The sequence below is a fragment of the Bufo gargarizans genome, chromosome 1, assembly GCF_014858855.1.
Source record: "Bufo gargarizans isolate SCDJY-AF-19 chromosome 1, ASM1485885v1, whole genome shotgun sequence".
Classification (NCBI taxonomy): domain Eukaryota; kingdom Metazoa; phylum Chordata; class Amphibia; order Anura; family Bufonidae; genus Bufo; species Bufo gargarizans.
Genome location: NC_058080.1, coordinates 227,483,292 through 227,502,934, shown reverse-complemented (window position 1 = coordinate 227,502,934; position 19,643 = coordinate 227,483,292). Strand labels below are relative to the sequence as shown.

Genomic DNA, 19,643 nt, shown 5'->3' with positions numbered 1-19,643 from the left:
GTGATCTCCTGCTATTTCCTGGGTCCCTCTAAACACATGTGTAGGATGTGACCCCTCTTTAGAGAAAAGACGCGCCTACTTGCTGGCACCAGGCTTTTAACCTGTAGCCGGCCCCTCCCCTCCCTGCCTCAGGGAGGGGTCAACTCCCCCTCTTCTGGGGCTGACGGTGAATGACCCCCAAAACCCTTTAGGGGTCATAGCTCCAGACCAGAGGGTCACAGGGAGATGGTTCTGGGACTAATGGACCTGCCTGGGTTCCGGCTACAAGTAGAGCCCAAACCTGGTACCGGTAGGTGGCTTCTATGGGGAGATATGGGTATCTCCCTACCCCGACTGGGTACGAGTAAACAAAGACCATGGGACCGTACCTCGTGGCCACCGTGACACAAATATGTATTCGGTTTGCGCCTGCGATGGCCAGGTGATTCATAATTCCTTATGAGAGGTAGGTGCCAATATGTCTAGGAAATCTCATTGATCCAGGCAAAAGCAGATACCCACAGCAGGGGGTTTTCCTGCAGATTCAGGTGGCTCCCAACTGCTGCACAGAGGTGTGAACTTCTCCTTGAAGCTTGGACCCCCTGAGGGGTGTCTTCCTGGCCAACTGACACTCAGTTGGCTGGGGGGGGGGGGGAGTGGAAACTTATTTTGCATATACACTGAATCATGCCAAGAGGTGCATAAAATTACAATCAGGGCTGGGGGGGCTTTGAAGCAGGGAGATCCCTACCTCTGCTGTCTGTCAGCAAATGGGGGGTGTGAGGACATGGCTGACAGTAAATATTCATCCCTATTCCCCACACCTTACTTCCCAAAAAAGGTAATAAAAGTGATCAAAAAAGTCGTATGCACGCCAAAATAGAACCAATCAAACCGTCACCTCATCCCACAAAAAAATGAGCCCCTACATGAGACACTGGCCCCAAAAAAAAGACTTACATCAGAAAAAATTTAATAGCAAGCGATCAAAAAGTCATATGCCCCCCAAAATAGTGTCAATCTAACCGTCATCTCATCCCACAAAAATTATACCCTACCTAAGACAATCGCCCAAAAACTGTAAAAACTTTGGCTGTTAACCCTTGCTTTGTTACTGGAAAAAAATTATTAAAATGAAAAATCTTCCAAAATCTCAATTTTCCATTACATCTTTTGGAACGCCTAAAGGGTTAATAAAGCTTGTAAAATCAGTTTTGAATACCTTGAGGGGTGTAGTTTCTTAGATGTGGTCACTTTTAGGGGTGTATCAGGGAGGCTTCAAATGGGACATAATGTAAAAAAAAAAAAAAAAGGCCATCAAAATCTGCCTTCCAGAAACAATATAGCGTTCCTTTTCTTGTGCGCCCTGCTGTTTGGTCATACAGCAGTTTACGACCACATATGGGGTGTTTCTGTAAACTACAGAATCAGGGCAATAAATATTGAGTTTTGTTTGGCTGTTAACCCTTGCTTTGTTACTGGAAAAAATGGATTAAAATGGAAAATTTGGCCCAAAAAAATAAAAATAAAAAAATTCAGAAATTATATCTCTACTTGCCATTAACTCTTGTGGAACACCTAAAGGGTTAACAACGTTTGTAAAATCAGTTTTGAATACCTTGAGGTATGTAGTTTCTAGAATAGGGTCATTTTTGGGTGGGGTTTTTTTTTCTATTATTTAAGCCTCACAAAGTGACTTCAGACCTGAACTGGTCCTTAAAAAGTGGGTTTTTGAAAATTTTTGAAAAATTTCAAGATTTGCTTCTAAACTTCTAAGCCTTGTAACGTCCCCAAAAAAAATTAAAAATTGCATTTTCTAAAATGAAGTAGACATATGGGGAATGTAAAGTAATAACTATTTTTGTAGGTATTACTATGTATTATAGAAGTAGAGAAATTGAAACTTGGAAATGTGCTAATTTTTCTAAATTTGTGGCAAATTTGGTCTTTTATTTATAAATAAAATTGTTTGTTTTTTTACTCCATTTTACCAGTGTCATGAAGTACAATATGTGACAAAAAAAACTGTCTCAGAATGGCTTGAATATTATGGGGGACACTATGGGGAAGGGGGAGAGGAGCACTATGAGAGCATTTACTGGGGCACTATATAGGGGTATTTTATACTGGCATACATTATGGAGACATTAGCTCAACTACGGGCACTAAGCGGGGGTATTTCATGTACTGTCATATTATAGGGAGAATTAGTACTACTAGGAGGTATTATGCGGAGCTTTACTACTACTGGGGGCTATAAGGAACATGATTACTAGTATGGGCACTATAGCGGAATTATTACTACTAAGTGTGCTCTGGCAGAGAATTATTTCTATTAGTGGGATTTTGGGGAACACTGTTACTTTGGGGGGCACCCTGGCACAGTATCAGCTTAGCACAATTATTTTTGGGGGACATTATTATCTTTATACTATTAGTGTCTTGGCGCAGTTATTTTTTAGAGCACTGTGTGCCAATAATTGTTGAAGGGAGCACTATCTGTGTGGTAGTAGTATTTCCAGGGGGACTGTTTCTGCAGTATAGTATTTGGGGCACAGTATTGGGGGTGGCAGGAAAGGGTGTTCAGAAGATGTGAAGATAATTGAAATGTGGGAAACTAATGTCTGTTTCTCAATCTCTGCAGAGACGGGAGATGGCTGAAAAATCAGCATGGCGGTCTGGTATGAATGGAGAAGATAAAGAAAGAGAACGTCTACAACAAAGGTGACATCACTGGATGTAAGAGGTATGAGGCACTATGTAGGAGAGGAGATGCTCTGGCTCCTCCTTCTGCCATTTGCAGAAGGAGGATTCAGAGCTGGGTGAGGATGGCCAAAGGGGGCAGCAGGCCACGGGCGGGTGGCAGATGGTGGGGGGAACCACAAGCCCTGAGCAGGATCTGGGGAGGGAGGAGCTTCCTGGCTGTAGCCTGCTGTTTATTGTATAATGTGAAGCAGGCAGTTTAGCCAGGACAGACCCTTCCCTCTCCGTATGATGTGTAGAGACAGGCTGCAACTATAGAATTTCAGCTGTACAGTGTTTGTTGGGAGTGGCCTATTATATGTAGGAAGAGCTTTTAATAATGGATGGGGCTAAAAATTGGGCACTTGACTGGATTTGCCCCCAGAACTAAGGCTGCCAGCCCTCCCCTGGACACAGTTCAGACATAAGCCACAAACTGAACAGAATACAGGACATAAGGCAAACACAGGCAAACCAAGACAGATGCCTGGACCCCATGCGGACCTGGATGCATGGCGGTCACAGACAGAGCTGCTAAGATATGAGACAGGCAGATGCCTGGAACCCATGCAGAACAGAGGCATGGCGGTCACAGACAGAGCTGCACGGTCATGGCACCAGTACCCATGTGGAACAGATGCATGGCGGTCACAGACAGAGCTGCACGGTCATGGCACCAGTACCCATGTGGAACAGATGCATGGCCATCACAGACAGAGCTGCACGGACATGACACCAGTACCCATGCGGAACAGATGCATGGCCGTCACAGACAGAGCTGCACGGACATGACAACAGTACCATGCGGAACAGATGCCTGGTGTTCCCAGTCAGACAAGGCCAAAGACATAGAGACATGGTGACATCGATGAATTACCAGCCAACCACACAGATCAGGGTAGAATGGCAAATACCCAGGTCAGGAACATACATCCTGTATGCAGCCAAGCTGGAGACAGACTGCCACAGGCACACAGGTCTGTATAGCTGGTTAATTAGAGCACCTGACCAACTGGTAATCAAACACACAGACCAGGTAAACCCTACGAACACAGAGCATACAAGTCACGGGAGACAGTTCACACATAGCCACAGAACACCGCAGCCAGCAGGCACCACACAAACAACCAGCAAACACAGGAATAGTCAACTGCAGGCAGTACGAACGTACAGACAGACAGCCTACATGGGAACACAGTGCGACAGTAAACCATACTGTGATACAAGACAAGAAATACACAGATACACAGGACACAGTTCACACACAGAAGACCGCAGCCAGCACGCAACAGCCAAGCAACCAGCATACACAGGTAACAGCCCGCTGTACTACAGTGTATTACTGTAGTACAGTGGCGGCATGAAGCGCACGGCGTCATAGCAACCAGTGACGCCGTGCGCTCCTGCTCGCAGCCGGAATACAGGCCGTGTTACCACGGACGGCTCATGGCCGTGAAACACGGCCCTGTGCATTTGGCCTAAAACATATTATAAAGCTGCTGTTCAAAGGAGCCTTCACACTCAGCACATTTTGTTGCAGAAGATTTTCTGCAACTGAAAATCAGTCCATTAAGTTGAATAGGATTGTTTAAGTGGAAAGGACATGGATTTCTGAAAGCCCCATTGACTGATTTTCAGTCCCAGAAATCTACTACATGTGATGGTACCCTAAATTGTCATCAGCAAATTACATTACATTATTTAAATCTGGGTTTTATTATAAACATATTTTTAATTTTTGCAGTTTTTATGTGACTGTTCTGAAAGCTAAATTTTTAAAAAAAATATTGCATACAGTTTTAACACTGCCAACTTGAAGTATCAAAATAGGCTGACGCTTCTAGTTTTCTGCTTCACACTTGACAACTTTGCTGTGTAGACTGGGGTAGCATCAGCAGAAGGTAGGGGATTTAATGACAGCTTGATTGTATTATTGGGGGTATAGAAAAGGCAGGATAGGATAATACTACACACATAGGCCTCATGCACACGACCGTTGTTGTGTTCCGTTCCGCAAAATGGGGTTCCGTTGTTCCGTGATCTGTTTCCGTTTTTGTTTCCGTGTGTCTTCCTTTATTTTTGGAGGATCACCAGATATGAAGGAAAGTAAAAAAAAATCTAAGACAGGTTTGCCATGCAAATGATAGGAACGCGGATGACAATCTTGTGTGCCTCCGTGTTTTTTAGCGGTCCCATTGACTTGAATGGGTCCGCGAACCGTTTTCCGCGAAAATAATAGGGCAGGTTATATTTTTTTTAACGGACTGGAACCACGGATCACGGACGCGGATGACAAACGGTGCATTAGCCGAGTTTTCAATTGACCCATTGAAGAAGTTCGGGTTTGGGTACCAAACACGCGAGATTTTTCTCATGCAAGTGCAAAACGCATTACAATGTTTTGCACTCGCGCTGAAAAATCGCGGGTGTTCCCGCAACGCACCCGCACATTTTCCCGCAACGCCCGTGTGAAAGGGGCCTTATGGGAACACTTCAGCTGCATGTAAAATACACTGCCTGCCACAAAAAAAAAAGCCTTTAGCATTGATTACGGCACGCATTCGCTGTGGCATTGTTTCGATAAGCTTCTGCAATGTCACAAGATTTATTTCCATCCAGTGTTACATTAATTTTTCACCAAGATCTTGCATTAATGATGGTAGAGACTGACTGCTGCACAAAGCCTTCTCCAGCACATCCCAAAGATTCTCAATGGGGTTAAGGTCAGGACTCTTTGGTGGCCAATCCATGTGTGAAAATGATGTCTCATGCTCCCTGAACCACTCCTTCACAATTTGAGTCCGATGAATCCTGGCATTGACATCTTGAAATATGCCTGTGCCATCAGGGAAGAAAAAATCCATTGATGGAATAACCTGGTCATTCAGTATGTTCAGGTAGTCAGCTGACCTCATTCTTGGAGCACATACTGTTACTGAACCTAGACCTGACCAACTGCAGCAACCCCAGATCATAGCACTGCCCCCACAGGCTTGTACAGTAGGCACTAGGTATGATGGGTGCATCACTTCATCTGCCTCTCTTCTTACCCTGATGCGCCCATCACTCTGGAACAGGGTAAATCTGGACTCATCCGACCACATGACTTTCTTCCATTGTTCCAGAGTCCAATCTTTATGCTCCCTAGCAAATTGAAGCAATTTTTTCTGGTTTGCCTCACTGATTAGTGTTTTTTTTACGGCTACACAGCTGTTCAGTCCCAATCCCTTGAGTTCCCTCTCTCATTGTGTGTATGGAAATGCTCTTACTTTCACTATTAAACATAGCCCTGAGTTCTACTGTTGTTTTTCTTCGATTAAATTTTACCAAACCTTTAAGTGATCGCCGATCACGATCATTCAGGATTTTTTCCCCGCCACATTTCTTCCTCGAATACGATGGGTCCCCCCTATCCTTCCCGTTTTTAATAATGCGTTGGACAGTTCTTAACCCAAATTTAGTAGTTTCTGCAATCTCCTTAGATGTTTTCTCTGCTTGATGCATGCCAATGATTTGACCCTTCTCAAACATACTAACATCTTTTCCACGACCACAAGATGTGTCTTTCAAGATGGTTGTTCAAAAAATGAGAAGCAACTCATTGCACCAGTTGGGGTTAAATAACTTGTTGCCAGCTGAAAGATAATCGCCCACGCAGTAATTATCCAATAGGAGGCTCATAACTATTTGCTTAGTTAAATCCAGGTGGCAACTTATTTTTTAGACAGGCAGTGTATGTGACATAGCTATGTAAACTGTCACACTCAGGTATGAGCAACTGCCCCTTTAAATCATTCCAATTATCAGGCAACCATAAAATAAATTAAAAAAATATAAGCCATGCTGTACTTGCAGAAAAGCAACATTTTGCTAATTGTATTCTGTATAAATTATTACTCCATTATACAACACTATATGCTTGTTAGTGCTCTGATATAACTGGGAGCACAAATTAATTACACCTTTTGGCAATAAAATGGAAATACTGCATATGTGTTTCATTGGTTTTCATGCTCTAGTTTTCTGATGTTTTTCTAGGTTATTCTTAGAAATCCAACAAGCCGCCGTAACAACAATAATTAATTAACACGTTTTGGCAATCTTTAAAAGTGACCACACTATCTAAATCATTTAGCAGTCTTATTTTCATTATAAATGCATGTTTCCTCAGATTTTCGTAAAGAGTATTACTTTTGGGTTATATATAAAACTTGAAGTCATTGCTTATATTTTTGCAGATACAGCAAAATAAAATTTCAGCTTTAAATCATTTCAAATATTTAGTAGAAGGCAGTTTCTCCTTTTCTACCTGTTATATCAGCGGCCCATGTCCACTGCCCTCTTGCTTCTCCTTGAGGGCATGGGCACCACTTCATTTACCCTTTACTGGCTTCACTGGTGGCTTGGACCTGCCAGCCTTTCTATGTCTCCTTGTGATGGGTGCAGCCGCCAGTCTTGTCTGTGTTGGCCTCCTGCAGGCTGCGACCTGATCCTTGCCAGCATAGGCCTCTGCCAATAAGATGCATGTGCACTCCCTCCAGCTCTTAAAGGGTCAGCTTGGGCACCCTATTTCTCTCCGGTCTATGGTTTGCCACTTCAGCATACTTAAGGCACCTTCCATAGTGGGTAGGTCCGTGAGCAATAGGTTACCTAGCTTGCTAGTTCCATGCAAAGGAATGCTTTGTCTGTGTGTCTGCACATGAACCAACTTCTTCCCAACTATAGATTCTGAAACACTGCTACCTGACCTGTGCCTGACCTCCGTATTGACTCTTTGCTGCCTTCCCTGACCTTGAACCACCCTTGACTACGGTTTTGCTAGAATTAGTCCAAAGTCAAATCTCTTGGTTGACACAGTGTTATACACCTACTGCCGTAAAACTATCATTTACACTTCTCAGCTCAAATCTGCTGTTGAAGAAGAGGGCTAAAGACAGTGCTGTAAATCTGGTCTAAATGGAGGTAATAAACCCCTTCTGAAGGTATCGTTATTGTAGGTAAAACACATGCAGTGTTTGCTGTAAAATTATTTTGCTGTAACTACATGGTATTGTAATTCCCGTAGGTAACGACAGACACAGACAATGAGTCCTGACCTGGAACTCACGCCTACCTACTTGCAGTTCAAGCCCTAGGTAGAAAGACCACAACTAGTCGACAGTCACAATAGTTGCCACAATCCTGCTCCCGATTGGCTGATTAAGCTGATTATTCTTTCAGGCTTTGAGCTAATCAGGGCAAGACATTGTTCCTGCCCCTCCCAGTGTCAAGTGATCCTTCATCTTCACTCTCCCTCCTATTTTCCCACCAATTCCTACAGTAAAACGGTGCTGAGTGCTGTTCTTGCACAATTTATCCAAAGCAAATCCCCCAAAACTTTGGATTCATTTGGAAGATACATTTTTATGAAATGTGATCATCTGTAACGGAAACCATGATGCAGTGATAGATCCGTTGCCACACAAGCAGAACCGGCTTATAATGGGGTTTGTCAGGTTCTGCCTAGTCACCCACAGTAATTAGATCCCCCCCAAAAAGTGCAGCATGCAGCATTTAGTTAATTCCAAATTGTCAATCAGGTTACGGGTGTGGTGGGTCCTGTTCACACCTAGTTCACTCTTTCCAATTTGAAACTGTGCTGCTCTCCAACAACTCCACTGAGACCACTTTAGTGTGTGTTCTATTCATCAATACGCCAATCACTGTTTTCATGCCACACATCTATTCGTCTCTCCTGTATTGGTCAAACCAGATAGGCAAAGATAGTGAAGCACCGCAATAGATCTTTTTCTAACACCAGCTTTTATTATACCCACAAACTTGAGGGGAATACAAGCATGTCAAACAATTTGACCAGTTTCCCGTCTGTCACCCGACCCGGTTTTTCACCTTTGCTTCGTCAGGGGTGCATATCCCGCTCATCAGGGGCAAGCTTTTTATACACAAGTTCAACTCCTCCTTCCACCTACCTAACGTTCTCTTTGTTTATATGTCCATTACAATAACTTCTAAAAGTTTCAAAAATACATTATTAAAATAAAAAAAACATACTAAAAAAATATCTTTCATTTATACACCTAAAATAAGTACTATCAGGCAAAATCTTCCCATCCCCTTTTAACAATGACGACTCTTACCACTTTTTAATCACATGTCCAAATATGGCCAATAAGAAATCACTATCGTGATCCATTCATAAAAAAACCTACTGCCCCTCTTATCGATACCTGTTCACACCATCCATTCTATACCTACTATAAAGATTTAATTATTTATATATTGTTACCATGCTGTACTCCTTTTACATAAAACATAATAATTTTCCGTAAAAAAACAAAAAACTTGCAAAATAGTTCTTTCTTGGTTTCAAAATTGGAAAGAGCATGCAGCATTTGTTTTCCATCAAAAATGACAGAATCTGCTACAGGTCTAATGTAAATGTCAACATAACCTAAATGACTTGGTTGTTTCTGCATCTGAATCACCTCAGTTGATTTTTATCTGGAATACATGGTGGGGGTAATTTACTAAAGAGTGGCGTTTCACACGCTGGTCTAAGTGAAAACCCAATCTTAATAAATTTGTTGCATCTTCTGCTGTCCGTTGCCAGAACTAAAATCTATTCCAGACAGGAACTGAAATAGATTTCTGGTGAAATGTGAGACATTTTTCTGGTTAACATGTTAAATGCGTCAGGCCATGCACTTCCGTCTGCAGACTGCCTCCTCCCACCCACACCCTACCTACTTTTTGGAAAAATGGCGAGGTCTTGGAAAATGCTAAAAAGTTGCAAATTTTGTCCCAAACTTGAGATAAAATTAGGGACCTTTCTACAACAAAAAACTGGCGTAGAATGTTAGTACATGACTCCCAGTCTGTTTAACAATGTTGGTAAGCTGTAGAAATATTGGTTTATCGTTCTAATTTAGACCATATACTAATAAATACTATTTTAACACCTAAGTAACCACACATTTCCCCTTTTACTCTCATGAAATGGCAAACCTTTAAAAAAGTTAATGTGCCCACACTTGGAAAGCTGCTCCCCACCTGCAGGAACTGCCTGTCTTCAGCCCTGATAAGTTTTCCGCATAAACAAGGCAGAGAAGAGTCTCATTTCAGAGTCTGTTTGGTAAAGGAAGCAGAGAAAAGTAGGTTTCCCAAACACCTTTTGTTAGACGCAGAAAGGGAATCGGCTGTCATTCAGGTTGTGTTTCTCAACTGAAGAACGGTATTGTGGTCACTGCATTTTCAGAAAGATAAGCCAATCAGGCATGGTCAGAGCAGCACTTAAATGTATATCCTGCTGACAACAAAAAAATCCACACCACAGAAATGAGTGAATCATGGCTTTCAAAAGTGAAAAGCACAAGCAAATAAAATGATTTGAACAGTTGGCAGGGATTGGTTTTAGACTGAGGTTTTCAGGCTTATGGACTGACAATAAGATACACAGACACATTCCGGTCAGCTGAGGAGGAAACTCTAAATTAAAGTTAACATCTTCAACTGCACTTTCTGGTCTGCTAAGAAGATTCTGTGGGCAGCAGAGTATATGTAGTTTAAGTAAACAGCATCTCATAAAGTCTTTACCAATGATTTCCAGCCTTTTGTATATCATAAGGAACAGGGTATATACGCATTCCCAATCCAAGTAAAAATCCATTTGTTTTATAAAGCACACAAGTCATAATTGAAATGTTGTACTTGAGAGCTAGCTATGGTAACAGTGAGGATAATACATTTTGCAATAATGAAGCCTCATGGAAACAACCATGTCCCTATTTCGGTCTGCAAAAATGGATATCTTTCATGTGCATTCCAAATTTCTTTCACTCTCATCAACAGAAAAGGCTATCCACATCCAAAAAATGGACCAACGCAGGACATGTTTTATAATTTGCAGAAGGCAAAAAGGATCCGGAAAAAACACTGACTTGTGCCTAGCCCTATAGAAATGAATGGGTCAGTGTACTATCCGCAAAAAATGCAGACCTGACACGTGTGCATGAGGCCTAATAAATATATGGCTGGATTTTCCTGCATATGGAAGGAACCCTGTGCAAACAGAATTAGAAACTGCACACTACAAGCTGCATATGTGGCTATGATTAGAGTGCCGCAAATCCATGGCACTAGTCAACTTGCTTGTGTTATGTATATTCCTGATGAGTGCGTCGCCACATGCATGCATATATTAGATGTGCCTAAGTACTCTCCTTACTACCAGCACTTACGCTAAGTACTCTATCAATAAATCAGTCAACCCAAGCTTTGTTTTGCTGCTTAGCTTCTTGAATGGCCCATACTAGTAGCTCAGGCTGCTTGTTTATTTATCCATGATGAAAAGTCAAAAAGGCAAGTTGGTCTCCTTTTTATCTAAAGGCCCATTTACACAGCTCAACTTAGAAGGCGATTATCTCGAGCGAACCATTCATTCCTGATAATAGTCTGCTTGTCAGAGGAGGTGAGAGCTGCATTTCAATGTAGCAATCAGCTCCTCTCTATGGGGCCCAAGCCCCAATGCATATGTGCCAAATTCTCTGGTGGCAGTGTTTTGGTCTGGAGGATTTGGTCTGGAGTGTTTTAAATTATTCCTGGAGAACCCCTTTAAGGATGGGCTTACAAGTGACTTAATATCCAGTAGATAAATCCACTGCAGTTTTTGCAGCATTTCCACATGTATTACATGCAGTTTTTCACCCTCTTCATTGCAATATCCGCAGTATAAATTGACATGCTGTAGATTTAAAATCCGTAATGCAGCAATGTATTTTTTTTCCTGCAATGTGTGAATGAGATTTCAGAAATTCTCATCAACTTCTTTGGTTCTGTACAATACTGTGAATTTGGTGCATGGAAATCTGTGACGAACCTGGCTTCAATGTTCTCTGCTGTTAAGAGGTGCTTACTTCATTTTTAGACTATAAGGCTACTGGGGTGTGGGCCTAGTGTGTCACTGAATGGATTTGGCTTAGGGATACTCCTAAGGGCGTTATCTAGGTGGCATCCTGGTCTTCACCATTTTACCTTGTACAGGAATCTGGTCTCCTGTAGGAGAACCACCAACCACTACCTCATGCAGCAGTCTCTGTTCAGTGACAAGTGATCCACGCGGGTAAAGAGACACCAGTGTGTGGCACCAGGAATCGGGTAGAATAGTTGTCAGTGAATAAGCCAGGGTCAGCTCAGGCAGCGTACATTCAAGCCAGTTAAACAGTTCAAGGGTTGGGGCAGCCAGCACAGGGGCAACACAAGAGAAAGGCAGAGGTCAGGTCAGGCAGCCAACAAACAGAGGTCGGGCACGGGCAAACACAATGAAACTTATAGTACAACTTTGCACACAGAGTGGCCGCATCACAACTGCAGCACGACTGCTCTGTGTGGACATACACTAATTGAGAATGTTAGGTAAACAAGGTTGACCAGGATAAGAAAATGGCTCACTTGTATTTTATATCATATAACTCAAGCTTTCATATTTTGTTTTAACATTTTTACTCAGTATTTTCCCAGCTAGATGGTTTGCAAAATAACCCACATAACCTGCATGTTTTATATTTACAGAGTATGAATTCACCAGAAAACAGGATTTGTAAGTGTGAGAAGAATGTATGAAACAGGCCATGCTGAATTTGTTTAGATTACATGTGATATAGATCTAGACTGTTCCTTTATAGAGATATTGGGGGGTGCTATCACTCCTTGGGGAGAGAGCCCCTTAGTTGGTGTGAGGAGAGTTATAGGCCATGCATGGAAGAATGGGATGCAAATGAGCTCTAAACAAGCTCTGCATCTAATCCACCAGATGTGAGGCAGCTATCCTATAAGTCAATGTTCGGCCCTTTAACTAAGCCTTGAGACATGACTCAGATATTAAATAAGCCAGCACCTCATCTGCAGACAGCTGTTTTGGGGAGATTGCCCCTCATCAGTACAGAGCAGACAGTACTGGCTTAACTGGATGAGAGGCCTAAGTCAGGATTTGCGGGTTACTATCTCTCCTTGGGGAGAGAGCATTTTTTTTGGTGTGAGGAAACTTATAGGCTATACATACTGTTCTGGAATTCTGATGAGGAGCAATCACCCCCAAACAGCTGTGTGTATATATACAAAGAAAGTCCAGCTCACCCACAATTCAAGACACCTGCGTGCACGGAAAATGGCTGGTGAGCCTCTGTAACGTTAATACTTGAAAGCAAGGAATAAGAACTTTTGTTCGAAACGCGTCAAGTTTGCTACACTTGTGGGTGGATGTCCTGTACATTTTGTCTACTGCCTGAATAAAAGACGAAGTTTTAGCTACCAAAATCGTAAGTGCTGGAATTCTATGCTTTCAAGTATTAACCCCCAAACAGCTGTCTGCAGATGAAGTGCTATGCATGCCTGACCTGACATTGGCCTATTAACTGACTAGGTATATTGGCTGACCGTTTGGTGTTTTATACCAGAGTCTCTGACCCCCATGAGTCAGCTTCCAACTACACTGGGACTATCCTAAGAGGTAGAGGCCTTGAACTCCCCTGCAGCGAAGACCAGGTCCCTGTATAAAGAATAAGGCGTAAAAACCAGGGGACTGCCAGGATAATGCCCGTAAGAATAGCCCAAAGCCAAACCAGTTAGTTGGCACAGTGGGTCCACTCCCACTGTCCGTAACAGCAATAACCATACAGTGATAACAGTTCTATGGGGACTAAAGAAGACACCCCCACAATTCTGTAATTACCCATATGTCCATCACATGACCAGGACAGATTTCTAGCCACAGAAAGTATACTAGAAAATTATATATACAATATTATATAAAGAATCACATTTGCTGAAAATGTAATACTCCCTTACACGGGTTTTCCCACTATCAATATTTATGCCCTAATTCACAGGCACTCTCCACTGCCTTCTATGCAAGAGAAAGCTCGAGCACTGTATTCTTCAGTCCCATATAGAAATATGGTCACGCATGCACAACACCTCTACATTCTCCTGGAGCATTCTGGGATCTCAGTTTTCAGTTCTCCCAAAGGGATCCTGTAGACAGGGGATAAGTATTGTTTAGGGTGGGTTCACATCATGTTTAATGCCTCCGTTTTATGTATACATTAGAAAAAAAACACACACCACGTTCTTGTAAAAAATAACGTATACTTTTTATTACCATGGAACTCTATGGTGAATGAATGCCACTGTAGGCATCAGTCTCTCTGTTTAACGTATATGTTTTTTGTTTACGTTAAACGGACGGGAAAAACGCAATGTGAACTCAGCCTAAGTTTGAAAATCTGAGGGCATAACCTAAAATATTATCTTGCCTAGTGCTAAATTTATTAATGATGCACATATGCATGAAAGACAGTGTAACTCTATTATATGCTTACCACATACCATCACCACTGCTTGCTATCAATATGATTCTAGCAGCAAGCTCATATAACTATATTATCCCTCAGTTTTTTTTCCTTTTTTTCATACAGATCAAGGTGATCTCACATTTGGAGTTACTTTGAAGGAAATTCCTAGCAGGTTTAGACACCTGAAATGCAATCTTATACTTTACTTAGATATGGCTTTGGTATGTGGTTTGTTTATGCTAATATGAAAAGATACCAGATGTTAAAGTATTAAGATGCCTTGACAGCTGGAGGATGTATGAGTCAACGGCTGATACTAGGAAAGCAGCCTGTATCGACGTGAGTGAGATACATAAGAGCCAGACTCTTAGAACAGATTTTAACAGGGGAGCAGATGTTCCGTGTCAGCAGGTGTCATTACAAGTGTACAAAGTCACATCTTAAGTAGATGATGAATGTCCCAACACTGCTGGAGAAATCAAGCACAAGTAGTGATTTATCCTTCAGTAAAAAAATGACCAGTAGTTTAAAAAAAAAACAACTGAAATACTAGGACTCAACAGACACCACGCTAACATTTTAGAAACAGGTGGGGAACAAGTGTTTCCATTCTGGAGCGAACCATACTGATAAATTCAGTGTGGTGAGCCATGATGACATGGCACCTAACATTACAGTTAATATGTTGATTATATTATTTACTTACCTATGTGAAGAATGGGTTAACCCAGATGCTGTGGGTGCTTGCGCTGATATCTTCAAATTTGATTGGAGATCACTTTAACTGCCAGTTTGAGAACCTATAAAAGAACAGAAAATAACGATTTTGGCTCATTCACGTAAGTATTTTTCAAGAGACAGACCTGCGTTCATCTGTGTCATGGAAGATCTGTTGAAACAACTTATTTTCAGAGCAGAAAGCAAAGGGGGAGAAGAATGGCTGAGGAAGTGCTTACAGCAAGGACCGGACCAGCAAGAAGAGCTTCTTTTATCTTCTAATCCCGTCTGCTGCGCAGTACCTGGCGCGAGCGCCGAACTGATCGATCCTCCCTGCGATAATTTTTTGCGCATGCGCGAAAAACCTGAGACCCGCTCGCCGATTAAAAAACGTCAGCGGAGAGACAAGAGGGCATATTCCCCTTCACAATATGCGCCTCCTTCTAAGACCAAGAAAACCAACTTATCTTCAAGCCGAGCCAGCAGGAAAATTCAACGGCGTCATTTTCAACAGCATTCAACTGTCACTCAGGAGCCATCACCTGCTTCAACAGTTGATCATCCTCCTACATCATCTGCTTCTGGTGAGCTGAATTATAACTTTTTAAGTGACTGCAAACCGCAGGGCACTATTAATCAAGAGATTAATTCACTTGACATTGATTCTTCTAAATTGAAGATTCAGTTGTTTGATGAATTTTTACTTTACCTATCTAAAAAGGATGAGTCACCAAAAAATGTTTGGTCTGGATTAGCAGATGTCAGTCAAGTTAATACCCTTAATAGTCTGACTGCTGCTAATTCAACCATTCAACCGTTCACTAATGTACCTAAAATGTCCAATATTAACCCTGAAATGGCAGTAATTCCTGAGCTTGAATTTAACTCAGGTATAAAAGAGACATCTGTTAAAGAAGTTCTGGCGTGTCAAATTTCTCCATTAGGGTTTCATTTACCCTTGAGCGTGAAAGAAAAAATTTGGAGAAAAGAATATGTTGAAATTTTTTCTCTTCTTCCTTCATCTAGTGAGAATTTAAAAAGTGAATTATTGAAAGACAAAAAATCAGATTCTGAAGAAAATAGAAAATTACACCAGAAATCCTTTTTTAACTGACTGCAAGCATTTAATATATACGCAGCAGTTTTGGGTGAAAAATTTCCTAGTCTTTGTACTGGTTTAATTTACCATGTAGATACTATTTTGGAGGCATATAGAAATTTTGGCGGAATGGGTTGGTGTCTGTATGACGAATCCTTTCGTCAGAAACTTGCAGTATATCCGAATCTAAATTGGGGTAGTAAAGATGTCGGGCTTTGGTTGAATTTAATGCTCCCTAACAAAAACAATCTTTTTCGTCAACCCAATTTCATTAACGTCAAAAAAGGTATCTGTTTCGCATTTAACGAGTCGCATTGCAGATGGCAACATAATTGCAAATACCGACACGAGTGTTCTTTCTGTGCCGGTTCTCATTCAGCCTCAAAATGTTTTAAAAAACAAGGTATTCACTTCCCAATTTCTAACAAGGAAATTCAATCGTTTAAACAAGGTGACTCCGCTGAATTTGCCAATAATAATTCAGTGGCTAGGTCATTACCCAAACATTCAGATGGCTAATTTATTAATTGACAGTTTTACCAATGGGTTTTTCATACCTGAATTTGTGGGTCCAGGTTGCATTCTAGTTGAAAATGCGTTATCTGTAAAACAAAATATTGACATTGTTAAAGAAAAAATTGAATCTGAAATTTTGGCAGGTAGGATTGCTGGTCCCTTTGATTCTCCCCCCTTCTTGAATTTTCGTATATCTCCTTTAGCTTTAGTTCCTAAAAAAGAACCAAATTCTTTTCGTCTTATTCACAATTTATCTTATCCTAAATTCAGTTCCTTAACGATGAGATGGAAAAAAATAAAGCCAGTGTGAAATACTCCTCATTTGATCAAGCTTTGTCTTTTTTACAAAAAGCAGGCCGCAATTCTCTTCTTGCCAAAGCTGACATTAAATCTGCTTTCAGACTACTACCTATAAACCCCATCGGTTATAATTCTTTGGGTTTTTATTTTCTCGATAAATTCTTTTATGATATGGCCCTTCCCATGGGATTCACCCTATCTTGCTTTTATTTTGAGGCGTTTTCAACTTTTCTACACTGGGTTATGGATATTCACTCAGGTAGTGGATTTTTACTACATTATCTCGATGACTTTTTATTTATAGGTCGTGTAGATTCGGATGATTGTATGAATCTTCTGAATAGATTCATTGGTATAGCTAAATATTTCTGCATTCCATTAGCTGTAGATAAAACTGTCTATCCTACTACGAATCTCAAGTTTTTGGGCATAGATATAAATACAGTAACAATGGAATTTAGCATACCAATGGAAAAAATCCAGAATACTGTTCAACAATTAACTCGCATATCCGGAAAAGAAAAAATTACGCTTAAACAACTTCAGTCTCTTTTAGGTTCTCTTAATTTTATTTCTCGTGTGATTCCCATGGGAAGGGTCTTTTCTAAAAGATTGTATGCTGCCACATCAGGTAAGTCCTCACCTCGATCCCATATTCGCATCACCAAACAACTAAAGGATGACATTTCAGTTTGGTTGCAATTTTATGTGAATTTAACGGTCACACCATTTGGCAGGAAGAGTTTGTTGGCTCAGACACCTTGTCTCTTTATACAGATGCGTCTGGTGCTATTGGATATGGTGCTTATTTTGACAACTTTTGGTCTGCCGAACGTTGGCCTTTAAATTGGATTACTAATAACAAGTACTCAAAAAATTTGGTTTTTCTAGAATTATTTCCAGTTCTAGTTTCTCTAACAATTTGGTCCTCAGTGTTTCAGAATAAGAGAATTCTGCTAAGGTCGGACAATATGGGAGTAGTTTTTTCCATAAACTGTTTAACTTCAAAGTCTCCGTTAGTTTCTTCATTATTGCGTAAGATAGTTTTTCAATGTCTAAAATTTAACATTTGGATAAAAGCTAGATTTATTTCTGGGAAAACTAATTATATTGCTGATTATTTGTCCCGACAGCGCTTCAAGGAATTCTTCTTAATGACACCTCGAGCTTCCCGAATGGGAATTCCTTGTCCAACTCATCTTTGGGAGATATCAGAGGATTAACTAATGAACTTAATTTTGGTTCATTAGCCAAGAATACATGGGCAGCATATTCTGCCGCATGGTTGGATTGGAAGCTTTTCTGCATATCTCAAAAAATTTCTTACATTGATTTTAATTTAGGGAATTTTATCAAATTTATTATATATCTTTACAACAACGGTTTACAAGCCGATTCTATTTCTAAAAAATTATCGGGCATTTCTTTTTTCTTTAAATTAAAAGGCGAAAGCTCTATTCTGAATAATTTTATCATTAAACTAATGATTAAAGGTATCAAAAGAAAGTCAGTCCACAATGTTAAGACCAGCCCTTTATCTATTGAATTGTTACAAAAGGTCATATGTAATTTAGTATTAGTTTGTTCTTCGGAATATGAAACCAATTTATTTTCTGCAGCATTTTCTATAGCTTTCTTTGCTGCTCTAAGATTAAGCGAGATTGCTGCAGACAATAAAATCTCAAATCCCCCATTATTGATATAGGACCTTCAAAAGTTGTATGGATTTTTGGTGATGAACTGATTCAATTGGCTGAGAGAAGATCTGCTTTTAGACATTCTACTGTTAATTTAGGTTATTCAGCAGAATTTTCCATAAACTGGTTTTCCTTTGCTGACCTTAAAATTTCTGATATCTTCAAGAATGTCAGCCTTATATATTCAAAAATGTCGAAACCTGACCTGTTTATTTTACATATTGGCTCGTTTGATTTGGGAAAAATCAAAACGCATTTGTTAATTTATGAATTAAAAGAATTGTTATGTAAAATATGCTACTTACTTGATGGTGTTGTACTCGTATTTTCTGACATCATCCCAAAATTTTCTTGGTTCAATTCTGAGTTATCCTTTCTGGAAACAATTAGGAAAAGAATTAATAAAAAAAAAATGGAGATTTATTTGAAGGAAATTGGTCATGGCAATTACAGACATGTTGAATTAGAAGGATTCGTTAGAGGACTTTACCAAGAAAAGGATGATCAGCTTTCTGATATTGGATGTGATATATTCATTTCAGATTTGCAGAACATAATTGATAATGGTTTTTATTAAAGGCTTGCAATGTTTATTGGGCCACTTGTTTTTATGTGGCGTTGTGGGGTTAAGTCACTCTCTGAGTGGACTGAGTGTTATATGGTTTATTGGTTTAAATATTTACTTATTTATATTTGAGAATAAATTGGATTAACCAGATTATAATTAATTGGTTAAGTAATAAGCATTGCGGCCTTTAATTACCCAACTAAATAAATAAAGATATTTGCTTAAATTCTATTTTGAGTGATGATTTATTCTATTTTGTGAATTGGAGCGTATGACATCATGGAGCGAACCATACTGATAAATTCAGTGTGGTGAGCCATGATGACATGGCACCTAACATTACAGTTAATATGTTGATTATATTATTTACTTACCTATGTGAAGAATGGGTTAACCCAGATGCTGTGGGTGCTTGCGCTGATATCTTCAAATTTGATTGGAGATCACTTTAACTGCCAGTTTGAGAACCTATAAAAGAACAGAAAATAACGATTTTGGCTCATTCACGTAAGTATTTTTCAAGTTCCCTCCCTCCCTTCCCTATTTATTTTGTCGCTTTGCTTATTGACGGGGGTTAAGTCACTCTCTGAGTGGACTGAGTGTTATATGGTTTATTGGTTTAAATATTTACTTATTTATATTTGAGAATAAATTGGATTAACCAGATTATAATTAAT

The 19,643-nt window shown here is 40.3% G+C and overlaps 1 long non-coding RNA gene across 1 annotated transcript; it reads right to left on the bottom strand.

Annotated features, from left to right (window-relative positions):
- Positions 1–14,688: 14,688 nt before the first annotated feature.
- On the bottom strand, positions 14,689–19,399 carry LOC122920309. The gene is made up of 4 exons (XR_006386907.1): positions 19,341–19,399; positions 18,704–18,774; positions 16,443–16,487; positions 14,689–14,869 (listed from the first exon to the last, which is right to left on the bottom strand). It is a non-coding gene; the product is annotated as an uncharacterized LOC122920309 (long non-coding RNA).
- Between the last annotated feature and the right edge of the window lie 244 nt (positions 19,400–19,643).